Raw genomic sequence first — 18651 nt, 5'->3', positions numbered from 1 at the left:
ATCTGTCTTTCCCTCCCTATCACTCCCTTCCTCTCCTTCCATCTCTGCCTCTCTCTATCTGTCTCTCCATCTGTCTTTCCCTCTCTGCCTCTCCCTCTCCTATCTCTGTCTCTCTCTCTCGATCCCTCCGTCGGTCCTTCCCTCCCTCTCTCTCCTTCTATCTCTCTCTTTCTCTCTGTCTCTCCATCTGTCTTTCCCTCCCTGACACTCTCTCTCTCTCCTTCTATCTCTGTCTCTCTCTATGTCTCTCCATCTGCCTTTCCCTCTCTGTCTCTCCCTCTCTCTCCTTCTATCTCCGTCTCTCTCTCTCTCTCTGTCTTTCCATCTGTCTTTCCCTCCCTCTCTCTCCTCCATCTCTGTCTCTCTCTCTGTTCATCTGTCTTTCCCTCCCTCTCTCTCCTCCATTTCTGTCTCTCCTTCTCTCTCCCTCTTTCTCTGTCTCTCCCTTTCTCTGTCTTTCCATCTGTCATTCCCTCCTTGTCACTCCTTCTCTCTCCTTCCATCTTTGCTTCTCTCTCTCTCTGTCTCTCCAACTGCCTTTGCCTCTCTTTCTCTCCCACTCTCTCCTTCTCTCTCCGTCTCTGCCTCTCTCTCTGTCTCTCTGTCACACCCTCTCTTTCCATCTATCTCTGTCTCTCTCTCTATCCCTCTATCTCTCCATCTCTCTTTCCCTTTCTGACACTCCCTCTCTGTCCTTCTATCTCTGTCGCTTTCTCTATCCCTCCAATTCTCCATCTGTCCTTCCCTCCCTTTCACTCCATCTGTCTCCTTCTCTCTCTGTCTCTCACTCTGTCCCTCCATCTGTCTTTTCCTCCCTGTCACTCCATCTCTCTCCTTCTCTCTCTGTCTCTGTCTCTGTCCCTCCAACTGCCTTTCCCTGTCTGTCACTCCCTCTCTGTCCTTCTCTCTCTGTTTCTCTCTCTGTCTCTCTGTCACACCCTCTCTCTCCATCTATCTCTGTCTCTCTCTCTATCCCTCCATCTGTCTTTCCGTCCCTGACACTCCCTCTCTCTCCTCTCTCTGTCTCTCTCTCTGTCCCTCCATCTGTCTTTCCCTCCCTGTCTCTCCCTCTCTCTCCTTCTCTCCCTGTCTCTGCCTCTCTCTCTGTCTCTCTCCCTGTCCCTCCATCTGTCTTTCCCTCTCTGTCACTCCCTCTCTCTCCTTCCACCTCTGCCTCTCTCTCTCTGTCTCTCCATCTGTCTTTCCCTCTCTGTCACTCCCTCTCTGTCTTTCTCTCTCTGTTTCTCTCTCTATCCCTCCATCTGTCCTTCCCTCCGTCACTCCATCTCTCTCCTTCTCTCTCTGTCTCTCTCTCTGTCTCTCCATCTGTCTTTCCCTCCCTGACACTCCCTCTCTGTCCTTCTATCTCTGTCTCTCTCTCTATCCCTCTATCCCTCCATCTGTCCTTCCCTCCCTGTCTCTCCATCTCTCTCCTTCTATCTCTGTCTCTCTCTCTTTCCCTCCATCTGTCTTTCCCTCTCTGTCGCTCCCTCTCTCTCCTTCCATCTCTGCTTCTCTCTCTCTCTGTCTCTCCAACTGCCTTTGCCTCTGTTTCTCTCCCACTCTCTCCTTCTCTCTCCGTCTCTGCCTCTCTCTCTGTCTCTGTCACTCCCTCTCTCTCCATCTATCTCTGTCTCTCTCTCTATCCCTCTATCTGTCCATCTCTCTTTCCCTTTCTGACACTCCCTCTCTGTCCTTCTATCTCTATCTCTTTCTCTATCCCTCCAAATCTCCATCTGTCCTTCCCTCCCTGTCACTCCATCTGTCTCCTTCTCTCTCTGTCTCTCACTCTGTCCCTCCATCTGTCTTTTCCTCCCTGTCACTCCATCTGTCTCCTTCTCTCTCTGTCTCTCACTCTGTCCCTCCATCTGTCTTTTCCTCCCTGTCACTCCATCTCTCTCCTTCTCTCTCTGTCTCTGTCTCTGTCCCTCCAACTGCCTTTCCCTGTCTGTCACTCCCTCTCTGTCCTTCTCTCTCTGTTTCTCTCTCTGTCTCTCTGTCACACCCTCTCTCTCCATCTATCTCTGTCTCTCTCTCTATCCCTCCATCTGTCTTTCCCTCCCTGACACTCCCTCTCTCTCCTCTCTCTGTCCATCCATCTGTCATTCCCTCTCTGTCTCTCCCTCTCTCTCCTTCTGTCTCTGTGTCTCTCTCTGTCCCTCCATCTGTCTTTCCCTCCCTGTCTCTCCCTCTCTCTTCTACTCTCTCTGTCTCTCCCTCTCTCTCTGTCTCTCTCCCTGTCCCTCCATCTGTCTTTCCCTCCCTGTCTCTCCCTCTCTCTCCTTCTCTCACTGTCTCTGCCTCTCTCTCTGTCTCTCTCCCTGTCCCTCCATCTGTCTTTCCCTCTCTGTCACTCCCTCTCTCTCCTTCCACCTCTGCCTCTCTCTCTCTGTCTCTCCATCTGTCTTTCCCTCTCTGTCACTCCCTCTCTGTCTTTCTCTCTCTGTTTCTCTCTCTATCCCTCCATCTGTCCTTCCCTCCGTCATTCCATCTCTCTCCTTCTCTCTCTGTCTCTCTCTCTGTCCCTCCATCTGTCTTTCCCTCCCTGTGACTCCCTCTCTCTCCGTCCACCTCTGCCTCTCTCTCTCTGTCTCTCCATCTGTCTTTCCCTCTCTGTCACTCCCTCTCTGTCTTTCTCTCTCTGTTTCTCTCTCTATCCCTCCATCTGTCCTTCCCTCCGTCATTCCATCTCTCTCCTTCTCTCTCTGTCTCTCACTCTGTCCCTCGATCTGTCATTCCCTCCCTGTCACTCCCTCTCTCTCCTTCTCTCTCTGTCTCTCACTCTCTGTCTTTCCATCTGTCTTTCCCTCCCTGTCACTCCCTCTCTCTCCTTCCATCTCTGTCTATCTCTCTGTCTCTCCAACTGCCTTTCCCTCTGTGTCCCTCCCACTCTCTCCTTTTCTCTCTGTCTCTGCCTCTCTCTCTCTCTATCCCTCCATCTGTCCTTCCCTCCCTGTCACTCCATCTCTCTCCTTCTCTCTCTATCCCTCCATCTGTCTTTCCCTCTCTGCCTCTCCCTCTCTCTCCTTCTATCCCTGTATCTCTCTCTCTCTATCCCACCATCTGTCTTTCCCTCTCTGTCTTGCCCCCTCTCTCCTTCTATCCCTGTATCTCTCTCTCTCTGTCCCTCCATCTGTCTTGCCCTCCCTCTCTCTCCTTCCATCTCTGTCTCTCTCTATGTTCCTCCATCTGTCTTTCCCACTCTGTCTCTCCCTCTCTCTCCTATCTCTGTCTGTCTCTCTCTCTGTCTCTATTTTAAATATTCAGCAAGCTATTCCACTGTGGGAGCCATCACACCCTCATGAGACTGTCTGTGGAAATTTCATGCTGGCTTATTGGTTAATTTTTAAACCTGTGATTGATAGAATCTTGTTAACCAAAGGTATTAAGAGATAAGGGGCAAAGGCAGGACATATGGTGTAAGATAGATCACAGATCAGCCATGATCTCATTGAATGCAGGAACAGAGTTGTGGAGTTAAATTGCATCCTCTTCTTCCAATATCTCCTGTTAAATATCCTTATTTCTCTGTCAGTCACCCTGTCAGTCCATGTTTCTCTGTTTCTCTCTTTCTGTCTCTCTCTGTGTCTCTATCGGACAGTGTAGAGTGAGATTCACTCTGTATCCACCCCATGATGTTCCTGCCCTGGGAGTGTGTGATGTGACAGCGTAGAGGGAAATTTACTCTGTGTCAAACCCAACATTGTGCTTGGCTTGGAAATGTTTAATGGGACAGTGTAGCTGGAGATTTACTCTGTCTCCCTGGAATTTAGAAGGTTATGGGGTGATTTGATGAAGGTTTACAAAATAATAAGGGAAACTGATAGGGTGGACTGAGAGTAAATATTCCCACTGGCTGTGAAGTCAGGAACTTGGGGCATAGTCTGAAAATATAAAGAGTGGCCACTTTGACGTCATCCCATCGTGTCGTATGTACATTCTCACATATAGCAGGTATAGCAGCACATATATAACAGGATAGCAGGTAGAACTGTAGTCATAGTATTCAGCTGAAAATTGATCAGTTACATTGTTATTTCAGTCCATATTTACAGTACACACGGTACCTTACTGTTGTAATCAAGTCATAAAGTGTCTATTCATCCCACTGGGGCAAAATGTCACTGGCTCAACATTCTCACCAAATACTAAAGCATTCCACAATGCAAGACTCTCAAATTCAACACAAGTTTCCTTTTCTGAGTCTCGCTGGTCTGTTCTGATTCTCTGAGGGATTACTGATGCTTATCCTCCACATGAGCAGTCGTCCTAATCCCGTGTGCCTGTCCTTCTCCCAAACCCGGCATCCGCTTACATTAAGGCAAGTGATACAGGAGCGTCTCAGTGACTGAGGCAGGTGAGTCTTGAGGCTGAGCAGGGGACAGTGAGTGACCCGGGTTAATCCGACACTCCAGGGAATGCTTAAACTGAACTGTGCTCTGTATCTAACCCGTGCTGTACCTTCTCTGAGATTGTTCGATGGGGCAGTTCAGACAAGGAGACTCTGATAGGGTAGACAGAGAGTAACTATTCCCACTGGCTGCGGAGTCAGGAACTTGTGGACCGAGTCTAAAAATCGAAACGTAGTCTCAAAACCTTTCAGGAGTGAAATGAAGAAACACTTCAACACACCAGGTGTGGTATCAGTTTGGAACTCTCTTCCACAATCAGCAATTGATGCTGAGACACTTGTTAATTTTTAAATCTGAGAATGATAGATTTTTGTTAACCAAAGGTATTAAGAGATAAAGGGCAAAGGTGGGATATATGATGTTAGTTAGATCACAGATCAGCCCTGATCTCACTGAATGCTGGAACAGGGTCGAGGGGTTAAATTGCCTCCTCATCTTCCTATGTCTGATGTTAAATATCCTTCTTTCACTCTCGGTCACCCTGTCAGTCTGTTTCTCTCTTTCTGTCTCTCTCTCTCTCTGTTTCAGACAGTGCAGAGTGAGATTCACTCTGTATCCACCCCATGATGTTCCTGTCCTGGGACTGTTGGATGGGACAGTGTAGAAGGAGCATTACTCTGTATCTAATCCATGCTGTACCTGTCTGGGGAATGTTGATGGGAGAGTGGAAACAGAGAGGTCTGGGACCAGTGTCCTCATGGAGAGGACTTAATGGTGCCTCCTAATTGACCAGTTAGCAATATTGGTGCTCCAGGGATGAAAGGGACATTGGCTGAGTGGATACGACATTGGCTGAGAGAGTGGACAATGGTTGTTTCAGACTGGAGGGAGGTATACAGTGGAGGTTTACATTAGGACCACTGATCTTTTTGATATGTACTAATGACTTGGACTTGTGTTTACAGGGCATAACTTCAATGTTTGCCAATGTTTGTGTCATCTGCAATGTAATAAACAGGGAAGGGACTAGTAGCAGACTTCAGGAGGATAGAGGCAGTCTGGTGAAATGGAACACACAAGAACAAATGAATTAGGAGCAGGAGTAGGCCATTCGGCCCCTCGAGCCTGCTCTGTCATTCAATGGCTGATCTGATTGTGAACTCAACTCCACTTTCCTGTCTGTGTCCCATAACCCTTGACTCCCTAACTGATAAAAAAATCTATCGAACTCAGCCTTGAATATATTCAATGATCCAGCCTCCACTGCTCTCTGGGGAAGAGAATTCCACAGACTGACCCCCCTCTGAGAGAAACACATTTCTCCTCATCTCAGTTTTAAATGGAACGTCCCTAATTTTTAAACTGTGTCCCCTAGTTCTCGTCTCCCCAACAAGGGGAAACATCCTCTCAGCATCCACCCTGTCCAGTCCCCTCGGGACCTGAGATGTTTCACTCAGATCACCTCTCATTCTTCTAAACTCCAGTGGGTATAGACCCAACCTATTCAACCTTTCCTCATAAGATAACCCCTTCATCCCAGGAATCAGCCCAGTGAACCTTCTCTGAACTACTTCGAATGCAATTATATAATTTCTTCAGTAAGGAGACCAAAAGTGTCCACAATCCTGCAGACGTCGTCTAACTTATGCCCTGTACAGCTGTAACAACACTTCCCTACTTTGATATTCTATTCACCTTGCAATAAACAACAACATTCCATTTGCCTTCCTAATCACTCGCTGTAGCTACACGGTAACATTTTGTGATTCATGTACCAGGACACCCAGATCCCTCTGTACCGTACAGTTCTGCAGTCTCTCTCCATTTCAATAATATACTGATTTTTATTCTTCCTGCTAAAGTGGACAAGCTCACATTTTCCCACATTGTACTCCATCTGACAATTTTTTGCTCACTCATTAACCTATCGAAATCTCTTTGTAAACTTTATATCCTCTTGACAGCTGGTGAATTGGTCAGACACAGGGCAGGTTAACTTCAATGCTGAGAAATGTCAAATGATGCATTTCGGAAGGAAAGCTGAGGAGAAGCGATATAAACTAAATGGTACAATGTTAAAATGGGTGCAGGGACAGAGAGAACTGGAATTTCATTTGTGTCACTTTTTACATCTAAAAGATTCAATTTGGGGCTTGCAATCTCTAAGTTGAATTTAGCTTCATCCTGAAAAGTGTTCGCAAACATGTTGGGAAATGTGTCAAAAGCTGTTTCCATTCAGACATTCCTGCATTGTGGAAGTGTGAGCTGTCTTTGCAGAGACAGGAAATAGAGTTGTTTGAATGGACCTGCAGGTTTTGGTTGATGCAATAAGGTGAGAATTTGAATTGTGTCCCTTGCAGATACACAGAATTGAAGGTATTTACACAACACCACATGATGTAGTTTACCAATGTCTGACAAACTTCAAAGACTTCAAACACATGGAAGAAGAGGAGAAGGGAACAATATACAAAACCTGAGACCGTCAGACAACAGCAGTTGGAAAATGAATCTGTTTTTATGGGTTTTAATTTGAAGGCCTGAGCTGATGATTGAAAAAGCAGGAGTTCAAATCCCACACAGGGCTGTTGTGAATTTGAATTCTATTTTTTCTTTCAAAAAACATAAATCTGGAGTTAAAAAGCCTCGAGATTGGAATGATTCACTCCTGTCTACTAGTGCAAAGCCCGTGTTTGTCTCAGTTTTGCTGTATTTATTAACGATTTAAGATGATGTGGTAGAATGCAACATACCCAAGTTTACCAATGACACAAAAATAGGCAGCATTGTCAGCAGTGTAGCTGGAAGCATCAAATTACAAAGAGATATTAATATCTTAAATAAATGGGCAAAACTGTGGTAGTTAGATTTCAATGTCAGTAAAAAAAGACTAGAGTACTTTATAAATGGTGAAAATTTAGATACACTGGAGGTTCAAAGAGACTTTGGGGGGTCCATGTCCATTTGAGTGCAGTGTCGATTTACCAGAATGATAACTGGACTCCAAGGGTTAAATTACGAGGTGATATTACACAAACTAGGGATTTATTGCCTGGAATTTAGGAGGATCAAGGTGATTTGTTCAAAGATGTAGAGATATTAAGGGGAACTGATGGGGTAGTTTGGGAGAAACTATTTCAGCAGCTTGGGAACATAGGAACAGGAGTAGGCCATTCAGCCCATCGAGCCTGTTCTGCCATTCAATACGATCATGGCTGATCATCCACTTCAATGCCTTTTTCCCAGACTGAGCTTCCACAGCCCACTGGGGTAGAGAATTCCAAAGATTCACAACACTCTGAGTAAAAATCCGCCACTCCAGGCTAAAGGTGGTAGTCGTTTGGAACGTGTCTTCTGCACGCAAACATTGATGCAAAATCAATTGTCATTTTTAAATCGAAGGTTGATCTCATCAAATGCCTTTTGAAAATTGAAATATTTTTCTTTCGCGCTCTGTCCCTGAGTCACTCTGTTTCTGTGTCTGTGTGTGTGTTTCTGTGAGTGTGTGTCTGTGTGTGTTTCTGTGACTGTGTGTGTGTGTTTCTGTGTGTGTTTCTGTGTGTGTTTCTGTGTGTGTGTGTGTTTCTATGTGTGTGTGTGTGTGTGTTTCTGTTTCTGTGTGTGTGTGTTTCTGTTTCTGTGTGTGTGTGTTTCTGTTTCTGTGTGTGTTTCTGTGTGTGTGTGTGTTTCTGTTTCTGTGTGTGTGTGTGTTTCTGTTTCTGTGTGTGTGTGTGTGTTTCTGTGTCTGTGTGTTTCTGTGTCTGTGTGTTTCTGTGTGTGTGTTTCTGTGTCTGTGTGTGAGTGTTTCTGTGTGTGTGTGTTTCTGTGTGTGTGTGTTTCTGTGTGTGTGTGTGTGTTTCTGTGTTTCTGTGTGTGTGTGTGTGTTTCTGTGTGTGTGTGTGTGTTTCTGTTTCTGTGTGTTTCTGTTTCTGTGTGTGTGTGTTTCTGTGTGTGTGTGTTTCTGTGTCTGTGTGTGTCTATGTCTGTTTCTCTCTCCTCTCTCAGACCCTTTGTAAAGCTCCACATACATCAGTTTGCCATTTGAAGTCAGCTGCTTTTGGTTTCACCGCATCTGCAGAGGTTGCACTTCCTTATGCAGGCTGGTAAGAAACATGTATTCCGCAGTTGGCTCCAATGTTCCCGTGAAAATTTAGATGTTGTGCGTGCCCAGTTTTTTTAACGTGAGCTCTCCCTTGAAATCTTTGAAGAATCTTTGAAGACGTGTGCTATTTATTGTGGAACAGGATCTGCGTGGGACATTTGAGGCTGCTGCACGCAGATTTGCAGGAACATTGACCGACACTCTCCATCCCAATCTCTTCCTCTTTCTCTCTGGTACTCTCTCCCCATTGCAATCCTTCCCTCTCTCTCTTATTCTCCATATCTATCCCTGTTCTTTCTCACTGTTACTCTCTCCATCTGGATGGAGGAGGAGAAAGAGAGGCATATACAGAGGCAGCTTTACTCTGTATCAAACCCCACAGTGTACCTGCCCCCTAGATCGAGACTTCCCCACAAGGGGAACATCCTCCCAGCATCCGCCCTGTAAAGTCCCCTCAGAATCTTGTATGTTTCAATAAGATCACCTCTCATCCTTCTGAACTCCAATGAGTATCGGCCCAACCTGTTCCACCATTCCTCAAAGATAACCCCTTCATCCCAGGAACCAGCCGAGTGAACCTTCTCTGAACTGATTCCAATGCATCCAGGCCTGACCATTTATCCACTTTCAAAGCTGCCAAACACCTTCATATTTCCCCCCTCACTCTGTTTATCCCATCCAATATTTCACACTCCTCCTCTTTAACTACAATCTCTGTATCGTTCCCCCTCATTTATAAAGACGGACACAGAGAATTCATTAAGAACCATTCCCACATCTCCCACCTCCACAGGTAGGAAGAAGGAGGAGAGGCAATCTAAACTAAAGGATATAGTTATAAAGGGGCTAACATTCTCTGCCTCTTCCTTTGCTCTAATATAATCCTTGATTTCTATCATTAGCAATGGTTGGAACAATTTACTGAGGTTCTGTCAAAGCTTACTCACATTCTTTATCTGTGTCTCTCTGTCCCAGAGAGATGGTGAAGAAACTATTGATGTGTTTCGTTCAGTTAAGTTTGATGTCAATGTTTCCCCAGGATGTTGACGCTGGGGGATTCAGCGATGGGATAATGCTTTGAATGCCAAGGGGAGGTGGTTGGATTCTCTCATGTTGCAGATGGTCATTGTCTGGCACTTGTGTGACGTGAATGTTACTTGTCACTGGTCGGCCCAAACCTGAATGTTGTCCGGGTCTTGGTGCATGTGGCTCTGGATTGCTTCATTATCTGAGGCAAAATACTGTGGATGCTGGAAATCTGGAAAGCATCGAGCTGAATCACTAACTCTGTTTCTCTCTCCACAGATGCTGTCTGACCTGCTCAGTATTTCCAGCATTCTCTCCTGGGATCTCAGCTGAAGATGGTTGAGCCTCGGACACTACCCTGAGGAACTCCTGCAGTGATGTCCTGGGACTGAGATGATTGACCTCCAACAACCACAACCATCTTCCTTTGTGCTCGGTATGAGTCCAACCAGCGGATTCCTACTGACTTCAGTTTTCCTCGGGTTCCTCGATGTCACACTCGGTCAAACGCTGCCTTGATGTTAAGGTCAGTCTCTCTTCCCAGTAGCAGACAGGAGTGAATCGTTCCCTTTGACCCGGTGTACACTGAACAAGCTGTGTTTCTTCACAGCCTGATACAGGACTGTACACGGCCCATTAATGTAGCCCATCAAACACTCCCAGAGCAGCTTCAGCACAGCTTAGGAACAGAGTACAGTTCCTTCAACATTCTCTCTCTGTCTCTCCCTCCTGCAATCTCTGACATTAGGAGAGAGACAGAGTGAGAGAGGGTTAGATATGAAGGCAGAGAGAGTGCTGTAGAGAGGGACAAATTTGGAGAGAGAGAGGTTGTTGAGGTGGATGAAAAGGATAATGTAAGATATATTAATTTGATGTAATCCTTCACTGCTGTGTACACAAACATATAAGAGATAGATATGGAGAGATAAAAACATCGGGAGAGGGGGAAATGTAGATGAAGTTGGGGCCCAGGCGGATACTTTTGATGATCCAGAAGGAATAGCCTCCATTTTAAACATCCAGCAAGCTATTCCACTGTGGGAGCCATCACACCCAAACAGACATAGACACACACACACACACACAGAAACACCCACACAATGATATTGGTTGTGCAAATTTCATGCTGGTTTATTGGTTAATTTTTAAATCTGTGACTGATCGATTCTTGTTAACCAAAGGTATTAAGAGATAAGGGGCAAAGGCAGGATATATGGTGTAAGTTACATCACAGCTCAGCCAAGATCTCATTTGATGCCGGAACAGGGCTGTGTGGTTGAATTGCATCTTCCTCTTCCAATATCCCCTGTGAAGTATCCTTCTATCTCTTTTAGTCACCCTGTCAGTCCATGTCTCTCTGTTTCTCTTTTTCTGTCTCTCTCTCTCTGTCTGTCTCTATCGGACAGTGTAGAGTGAGATTCACTCTGTATCCACCCCATGATGTTCCTGCCCTGGGAGTGTGTGATGGGACAGCGCAGAGGGAAATTTACTCTGTGTCAAACCCAACATTGTGCTTAGCTTGGGAATATTTAATGGGACAGTGTAGCTGGAGATTTACTCTGTATCCCTGGAATTTTGAAGGCTCAGGTGTGATTTGATGATTGTTTTCAAGATAATAAGGGAAACTGATAGGGTGGACAGAGAGTAACAATTCCCACTGGCTGCAGAGTCTAGAACATGGGGGCATAGTCTAAAAATATAAACCTAGTCTAAAAACCTTTCAGGAGTGAAATGAAGAAACACTTCAACACACCAGGTGTGGTATCAGTTTGAAACTCTCTTCCACAATCAGCAATTGATGCTGAGACACTTGTTAATTTTTAAATCTGAGTTTGATAGATTCTTGTTAACCAAAGGTATTAAGGGACAAAGATAGGTACATGGAGTTAGATCACACATCAGCCATGAGCTCATTGAATGACAGAACAAGGTTGAGGGGCCAAATGGCCTCCTCCTCTTCCTCTGTCTTACGACAAGTATCCTGCTATCACTCTCTGTGTCTTGGTCTCTGTCTCCCTCTTTGTCTCTCTTTCTGTCTGTCTGTCTGTCTCTCTCTCTCTCCTCTCATCTGTGGAAATCCACACACATCAGTCAGCCATTTTAGGTTCATTTTCAGTGGCCATTTTATGTTACCACAACACTGGGACATTTATCGCTGTCTATCCCAAACCATCTCTCTTTGTAATCTATTTGTGTTCTCTTCACAGCTTATTGTCCCACCTAACCTAGTATCTCTCTCCTTTGCTCCGTCTCACTCACACACTCTCCCCCATCTCTCTCCCCCCCATTTCTCTCTCCCCCCACCCCCTGCAATCTCTCTTTAAGTGTCCTGTTATCACATCCTTTATTATAGATTCGAGCATTTTCCCAATGACTGATGTTAGACGAACAGGTCTTTAGTTCCCCATTTTCTCTCTCCTTCTTTTTGTAAATAGTGGGGTTACATTTGCTACCTTCTAATCTGCCTCTCTCACACTGCCTCTGTACCTCGCTATCTGTCTTACCCCCCTCTCTCTCTCGCTATCTCTCCCTCTCTGTCTTTTTCTCTCTCTCGCTCTATCGCTCCCTCTCTCTCTCTACCTCTGTCCATGTCTCAATTTGTGCCTCCCTCACACCATCTCTCCCTCTCTCTCTGTCTCTCTCTAGCTCTCTGTCTGCCTCTCTATGTCCGCCTCTCTGTGTCTCCTTCTCTCTCTGTGCCTCTCTCACTCTCTATCTGTCTCTCCCCCAGCTCTCTCTCTCTATCTCTCCCTCTCTCTCTTTCTCAACCTCTGTCCATGTCTCAATTTGTGCCTCCCTCACACCATCGCTCCCTCTCTCTCTGTCTCTCTCTATCTCTCTCTCTGCCTCTCTCTCTCTGCCTCTCTCTCTCTCTGCCTCTCTCTCTCTGCCTCTCTCTCTCTTTCACTGCCTCTGTCCACGTCTCAGTTTGTGTCTCCCCCACACCATCTCTCCCTCCCTCTCTCCCTCCCCCTCTCTCTCTCTCTCTCCATCTGTCTTTCCCTCTCTGCCTCTCCCTCTCTCTCCTTCTATCCCTGTATCTCTCTCTCTCTATCCCTCCATCTGTCTTTCCCTCCCTGTCACTCCCTCTCTCTCCTTCCATCTCTGTCTCTCTCTCTGTTCCTCCATCTGCCTTCCCTCTCTGTCTCTCCCTCTCTCTCCTATCTCTGTCTCTCTCTCTGTCTCTATTTTAAATATTCAGCAAGCTATTCCACTGTGGTAGCCATCACACCCTCATGATATTGTTTGTGGAAATTTCATGCTGGCTTATTGGTTAATTTTTAAACCTGTGATTGATAGATTCTTGTTAACCAAAGGTATTAAGAGATAAGGGGCAAAGGCAGGATATATGGTGTAAGTTACATCACAGATCAGCCAAGATCTCATTGAATGCAGGAACAGAGTTGTGGGGCTAAATTGCATCTTCCTCTTCCAATATCCCCTGTTAAATATCCTTCTTTCTCTGTCAGTCACCCTGTTAGTCTACGTCTCTCTGTTTCTCTTTTTCTCTCTCTCTCTCTCTCTCTCTGTGTTTCGGACAGTGTCGAGTGAGATTCACTCTGTATCCACCCCATGATGTTCCTGCCCTCGGAGTGTGTGATGTGACAGCGCAGAGAGAAATTTACTCTCTGTCAAACCCAACATTGTGCTTGGCTTGGAAATGTTTAATGGGACAGTGTAGCTGGAGCTTTACTCTGTATCCCTGGAATTTAGAAGGTTATGGGGTGATTTGATGAAGGTTTACAAAATAATAAGATCTAAACGTAGTCTCAAAACCTTTCAGGAGTGAAATGAAGAAACACTTCAACACACCAGGTGTGGTATCAGTTTGGAACTCTCTTCCACAATCAGCAATTGATGCTGAGAAACTTGTTAATTTTTAAATCTGAGATTGATAGATTTTTGTTAACCAAAGGTATTAAGAGATAAAGGGCAAAGGTGGGATATATGGTGTTAGTTAGATCACAGATCAGCCCTGATCTCACTGAATGAAGGAACAGGGTCGAGGGGTTAAATTGCCTCCTCATCTTCCTATGTCTGATGTTAAATATCCTTCTTTCTCTCTCAGTCACCCGGTCAGTCTGTTTCTCTCTTTCTGTCTCTCTCTGTGTCTGTTTCGGACAGTGTAGAGTGAGATTCACTCTGTATCCACCCCATGATGTTTCTGTCCTGGGACTGTTGGATGGGACAGTGTAGAAGGAGCATTACTCTGTATCTGATCCATGCTGTACCTGTCTGGGGAATGTTGATGGGAGAGTGGAAACAGAGAGGTCTGGGACCAGTGTCCTCATGGGGAGGACTTAATGGTGTCTCCTAATTGACCAGTTAGCAATATTGGTGCTCCAGGGATGAAAGGGACATTGGCTGAGTGGATACGACATTGGCTGAGAGAGTGGACAATGTTTGTTTCAGACTGGAGGGAGGTATACAGTGGAGGTTTATATTAGGACCACTGATCTTTTTGATATATACTAATGACTTGGACTTGTGTTTACAGGGCATAACTTCAATGTTTACCAATGTTTGTGTCATCTGCAATGTAATAAACAGGGAAGGGACTAGTAGCAGACTTCAGGAGGATAGAGGCAGTCTGGTGAAATGGAACACACAAGAACAAATGAATTAGGAGCAGGAGTAGGCCATTCGGCCCCTTGAGCCTGCTCTGTCATTCAATGGCTGATCTGATTGTGAACTCAACTCCACTTTCCTGTCTGCGTCCCATAACCCTTGACTCCCTAATTGATCAAAAATCTATCGAACTCAGCCTTGAATATATTCAATGATCCAGCCTCCACTGCTCTCTGGGGAAGAGAATTCCACAGACTGACCCCCGTCTGAGAGAAACACATTTCTCCTCATCTCAGTTTTAAATGGGACGTCCCTAATTTTTAAACTGTGTCCCCTAATTCTGGTCTCCCCAACAAGGGGAAACATCCTCTCAGTATCCACCCTGTGCAGTCCCCTCGGGACCTGAGATGTTTCACTCAGATCACCTCTCATTCTTCTAAACTCCAGTGGGTATAGACCCAACCTGCTCAACCTTTCCTCATAAGATAACCCCTTCATCCCAGGAATCAGCCCAGTGAACCTTCTCTGAACTACTTCGAATGCAATTATATAATTTCTTCAGTAAGGAGACCAAAAGTGTCCACAATCCTGCAGACGTCGTCTAACTTATGCCCTGTACAGCTGTAACAACACTTCCCTACTTTGATATTCTATTCACCTTGCAATAAACAACAACATTCCATTTGCCTTCCTAATCACTCGCTGTAGCTACACGGTAACATTTTGTGATTCATGTACCAGGACACCCAGATCCCTCTGTACCGTACAGTTCTGCAGTCTCTCTCCATTTCAATAATATACTGATTTTTATTCTTCCTGCTAAAGTGGACAAGCTCACATTTTCCCACATTGTACTCCATCTGCTAATTTTTTGCTCACTCACTTAACCTATGGAAATCTCTTTGTAAACTTTATGTCCTCTTGACAGCTGGTGAAATGGTCAGTCACATGGCAGGTTAACTTCAATGCTGAGAAATGTCAAATGATGCATTTTGGAAGGAAGACTGAGGAGAAGCGATATAAACTAAATGGTACAATGTTAAAATGGGTGCAGGGACAGAGAGATCTGGGATTTCATTTGTGTCACTTTTTACATCTAAAAGATTCAATTTGGGGCTTGCAATCTCTAAGTTGAATTTAGCTTCATCCTGAAAAGTGTTAACAAACATGTTGGGAAATGTGTCAAAAGCTGTTTCCATTCAGACATTCCTGCATTGTGGAAGTGTGAGCTGTCTTTGCAGAGACAGGAAATTGAGTTGTTTGAATGGACCTGCAGGTTTTAGTTGATGCAATAAGGTGAGAATTTGAATTGTGTCCCTTCCAGATACACAGAATTGAAGGTATTTACAAAACACCACATGAAGTAGTTTACCAATGTCTGACAAACTTCAAAGACTTCAAACACATGGAAGAAGAGGCGAAGGGAACAATATACAAAACCTCAGTCAGTCAGACATCAGCAGTAGGAAAATTAATCTCTTTTTATGGGTTTTAATTTGAAGGCCTGAGCTGATGATTGAAAAAGCAGGAGTTCAAATCCCACACAGGGCTGTTGTGAATTTGAATTCTATTTTTTCTTTAAAAAACCATAAATCTGGAGTTAAAAAGCCTCTAGGTTGGAATGATTCACTCCTGTCTACTAGTGCAAAGCCCGTGTGTGTCTCAGTTTTGCTGTATTTATTAATGATTTAAGATGATGAGGTGGAATGCAACATACCCAAGTTTATCAATGATACACAAATAGGCAGCATTGTAAGCAGTGTAGCTGGAAGCATCAAATTACAAAGAGATATTAATATCTTAAATAAATGGGCAAAACTGTGGTAGTTAGATTTCCATGTCAGCAAAAAAAGACTAGAGTACTTTATAAATGGTGAAAAGATAGAAACACTGGAGGTTGAAAGAGACTTTGGGGGGTCCATGTCCATTTGAGTGCAGTGTAGATTTACCAGAATGATAACTGGACTCCAAGGGTTAAATTACGAGGTGATATTACACAAACTAGGGATTTATTGCCTGGAATTTAGGAGGATCAAGGTGATTTGATCAAAGATGTTGAGATATTAAGGGGAACTGATGGGGTAGTTTGGGAGAAACTATTTCAGCAACTTGGGAACATAGGAACAGGAGTAGGCCATTCAGCCCATCGAGCCTGCTCTGCCATTCAATACGATCATGGCTGATCATCCACTTCAATGCCTTTTTCCCAGACTGAGCTTCCACAGCCCACTGGGGTAGAGAATTCCAAAGATTCACAACCCTCTGAGCAAAGACATTTCTCCCCATCTCTGACCGAAGTGGCTTCCCCCTGATTTTGAAATTGTGTCCCCTGGTTCTAGACTCCCGAACCAAAGGAGACATCTTACCTGCATCTAACCTGTCTATCCCTTTAAGTATTTAGTATGTTTCAATAAGATCACCTCTCATTCTTCTAAAGTCCAATGAGTATAGGCCCAACCTGTTCAACCATTCCTCATAAGACAACCCCTTCATCCCAGGAATCAGCCGAGTGAACCTTCTCTGAACTGGTTCCAATGCATCCAGGCCTGACCATTTATCCACTTTCAAAGTTGCCAAACACCTTAATATTTCCCTCTCACTCTGTTTATCCCATCCAATATTTCACACTCCTCCACTTTAACTACAATATCTGCATCGTTCCCCCTCTTTTATAAAGAGGGAGACAAAGTATTCATTAAGAACCATACCCACATCTCCCACCTCCATACACACATTCCCTTTTTGGTCCCTAATACTCTATCCTTATTTATCCTCTTGCTCTTCATGTATTTATAAAACATCTTTGTGATTTCTTTGGTTTAATGGTAATATTATTTTCCGGCTATTTCTTTGCTCTCCTAATTTGATTTTTAATTTCACCCTTGTACTTTCTACACTCATCTCGGCCTCTGTGGTATTGAGCTCTCGGTATCCGACATAAGCTTCCCTCTTGTGCCTTATCGTACCCGGTTTGATCCTTGACATCCAAGGGGCTCTAGATTTCGGAGTACCACCCTGTTTGTCTTTGTGTGAACATATTTGACATATACCCACAATACAGGACTGGGCAGATAATGGGGATTGTTACTGAGGTTGTGTTTGGGGATTTTTACTGACATCAGTGTGGATTTTAAAGTGTGTCTCCCCTTCCCTCACATCTAAAGTCTCTCAGTGTTGTTGTTGTGTGTTGACAGCTTTTCCAGTGTCCAGTCCCTTTCAACTTTTAATAAAATCTGTGGAACACAAATAAATGTAAAGTTTCTCCTACAAGCTGTTTTGTCCTCCCTCTTTCACTGTCTTTCTCTGTCACTGCCCTATCTCTCTCTCTCTGTCTCTCTCAGGACTGGGCAGACACTGGGGATTGTTACTGAGGTTCTGTTGGTCATTTTTACTGACATCAGTGTGGATTGTAAAATCTGTCTGTGTGTGTGTCTGTGTGTCTGTGTCTGTGTGTGTGTCTGTCCCTTTATGTATGTGTCTGTGTGTGTCTGGATGTGTGTGAGAGAGAGAGAGAGAATATCAGGGTCACCTCGCTCCATCTCTATCTCTCCTTCTCTTTCTCCTCTCTCTATCTCTCCCTCTCTCAATCCACCTCTCTCATAGAAACATAGAAAATAGGAGCAGGAGCAGGCCATTCGGCCCTTTGGGCCTGCTCCGTCATTCAATAAAGATCATGACCGATGGTCTAATTCAGTACCCTGTTCCCACTTTCTCCCCATACCCCTTGATCCCTTTGACATTAAGAAATATATCTCTCTCCTCCATGAATATATTTAATGACTTGGCCTCCACTGCCTTCTGCAGTAGAGAATTCCACAGGTTCACCACCCTCTACCCCATCCATCTCTCCCCCTCTATCTCCGTCTCCACCCTCTATCTCCCAATCCCCCTCTATCTCCGGATCCCGCTCTCTCTCCCTCACCCCACTCTATCTCCCTCTCCCCCTCTATCTCCCTCTCCCCCTCTATCTCCCTCACCTCACTCTATCTCCCTCACCCCACTCTATCTCCCTCTACCCCTCTATCTCCCTCTCCCCCCTCTATCTCCCTCTCCCCCCTCTATCTCCCTCTCCCCCCTCTATCTCCCTCTCCCACCCTATCTCCCTCTCCCCCCTCTATCTCCCTCTCCCCCCTCTATCTCCGTCTCCACCCTCTATCTCCCTCTCCCACCCTATCTCCCTCTCCCACCCTATCTCCCTCTCCCCCCTCTATCTCCCTCTCCCCCCTCTATCTCCCTCTCCCCCCTCTATCTCCCTCTCCCCCCTCTATCTCCGTCTCCACCCTCTATCTCCCTCTCCCACTCTATCTCACACATCCCCTCGATCTCACTCTCTCCCTCTATCTCTCTCCCCTTCTATCTCTCTCCCCCTCTATCTCTCTCCCCCTCTATCTCTCTCCCCCTCTATCTCTCTCTCACCCTCTATCTCTCTCTCCCCCTCTATCTCTCTCTCCCCCTCTATCTCTCTCTTCCCCTCTATCTCTCTCTCCCCCTCTCTCTCACACACACCCTCTATCTCACACACACCTTCTATCTCACACACCCTCTCTATCTCCCTCTCCCCCCTCTATCTCCCTCTCCCCCTCTATCTCCCTCTCCCCCTCT

This window comes from Heterodontus francisci, chromosome 45 (genome assembly GCF_036365525.1).
Source record: "Heterodontus francisci isolate sHetFra1 chromosome 45, sHetFra1.hap1, whole genome shotgun sequence".
NCBI classification, from domain to species: Eukaryota; Metazoa; Chordata; class Chondrichthyes; order Heterodontiformes; family Heterodontidae; genus Heterodontus; species Heterodontus francisci.
This window is presented reverse-complemented; position numbering follows the sequence as displayed.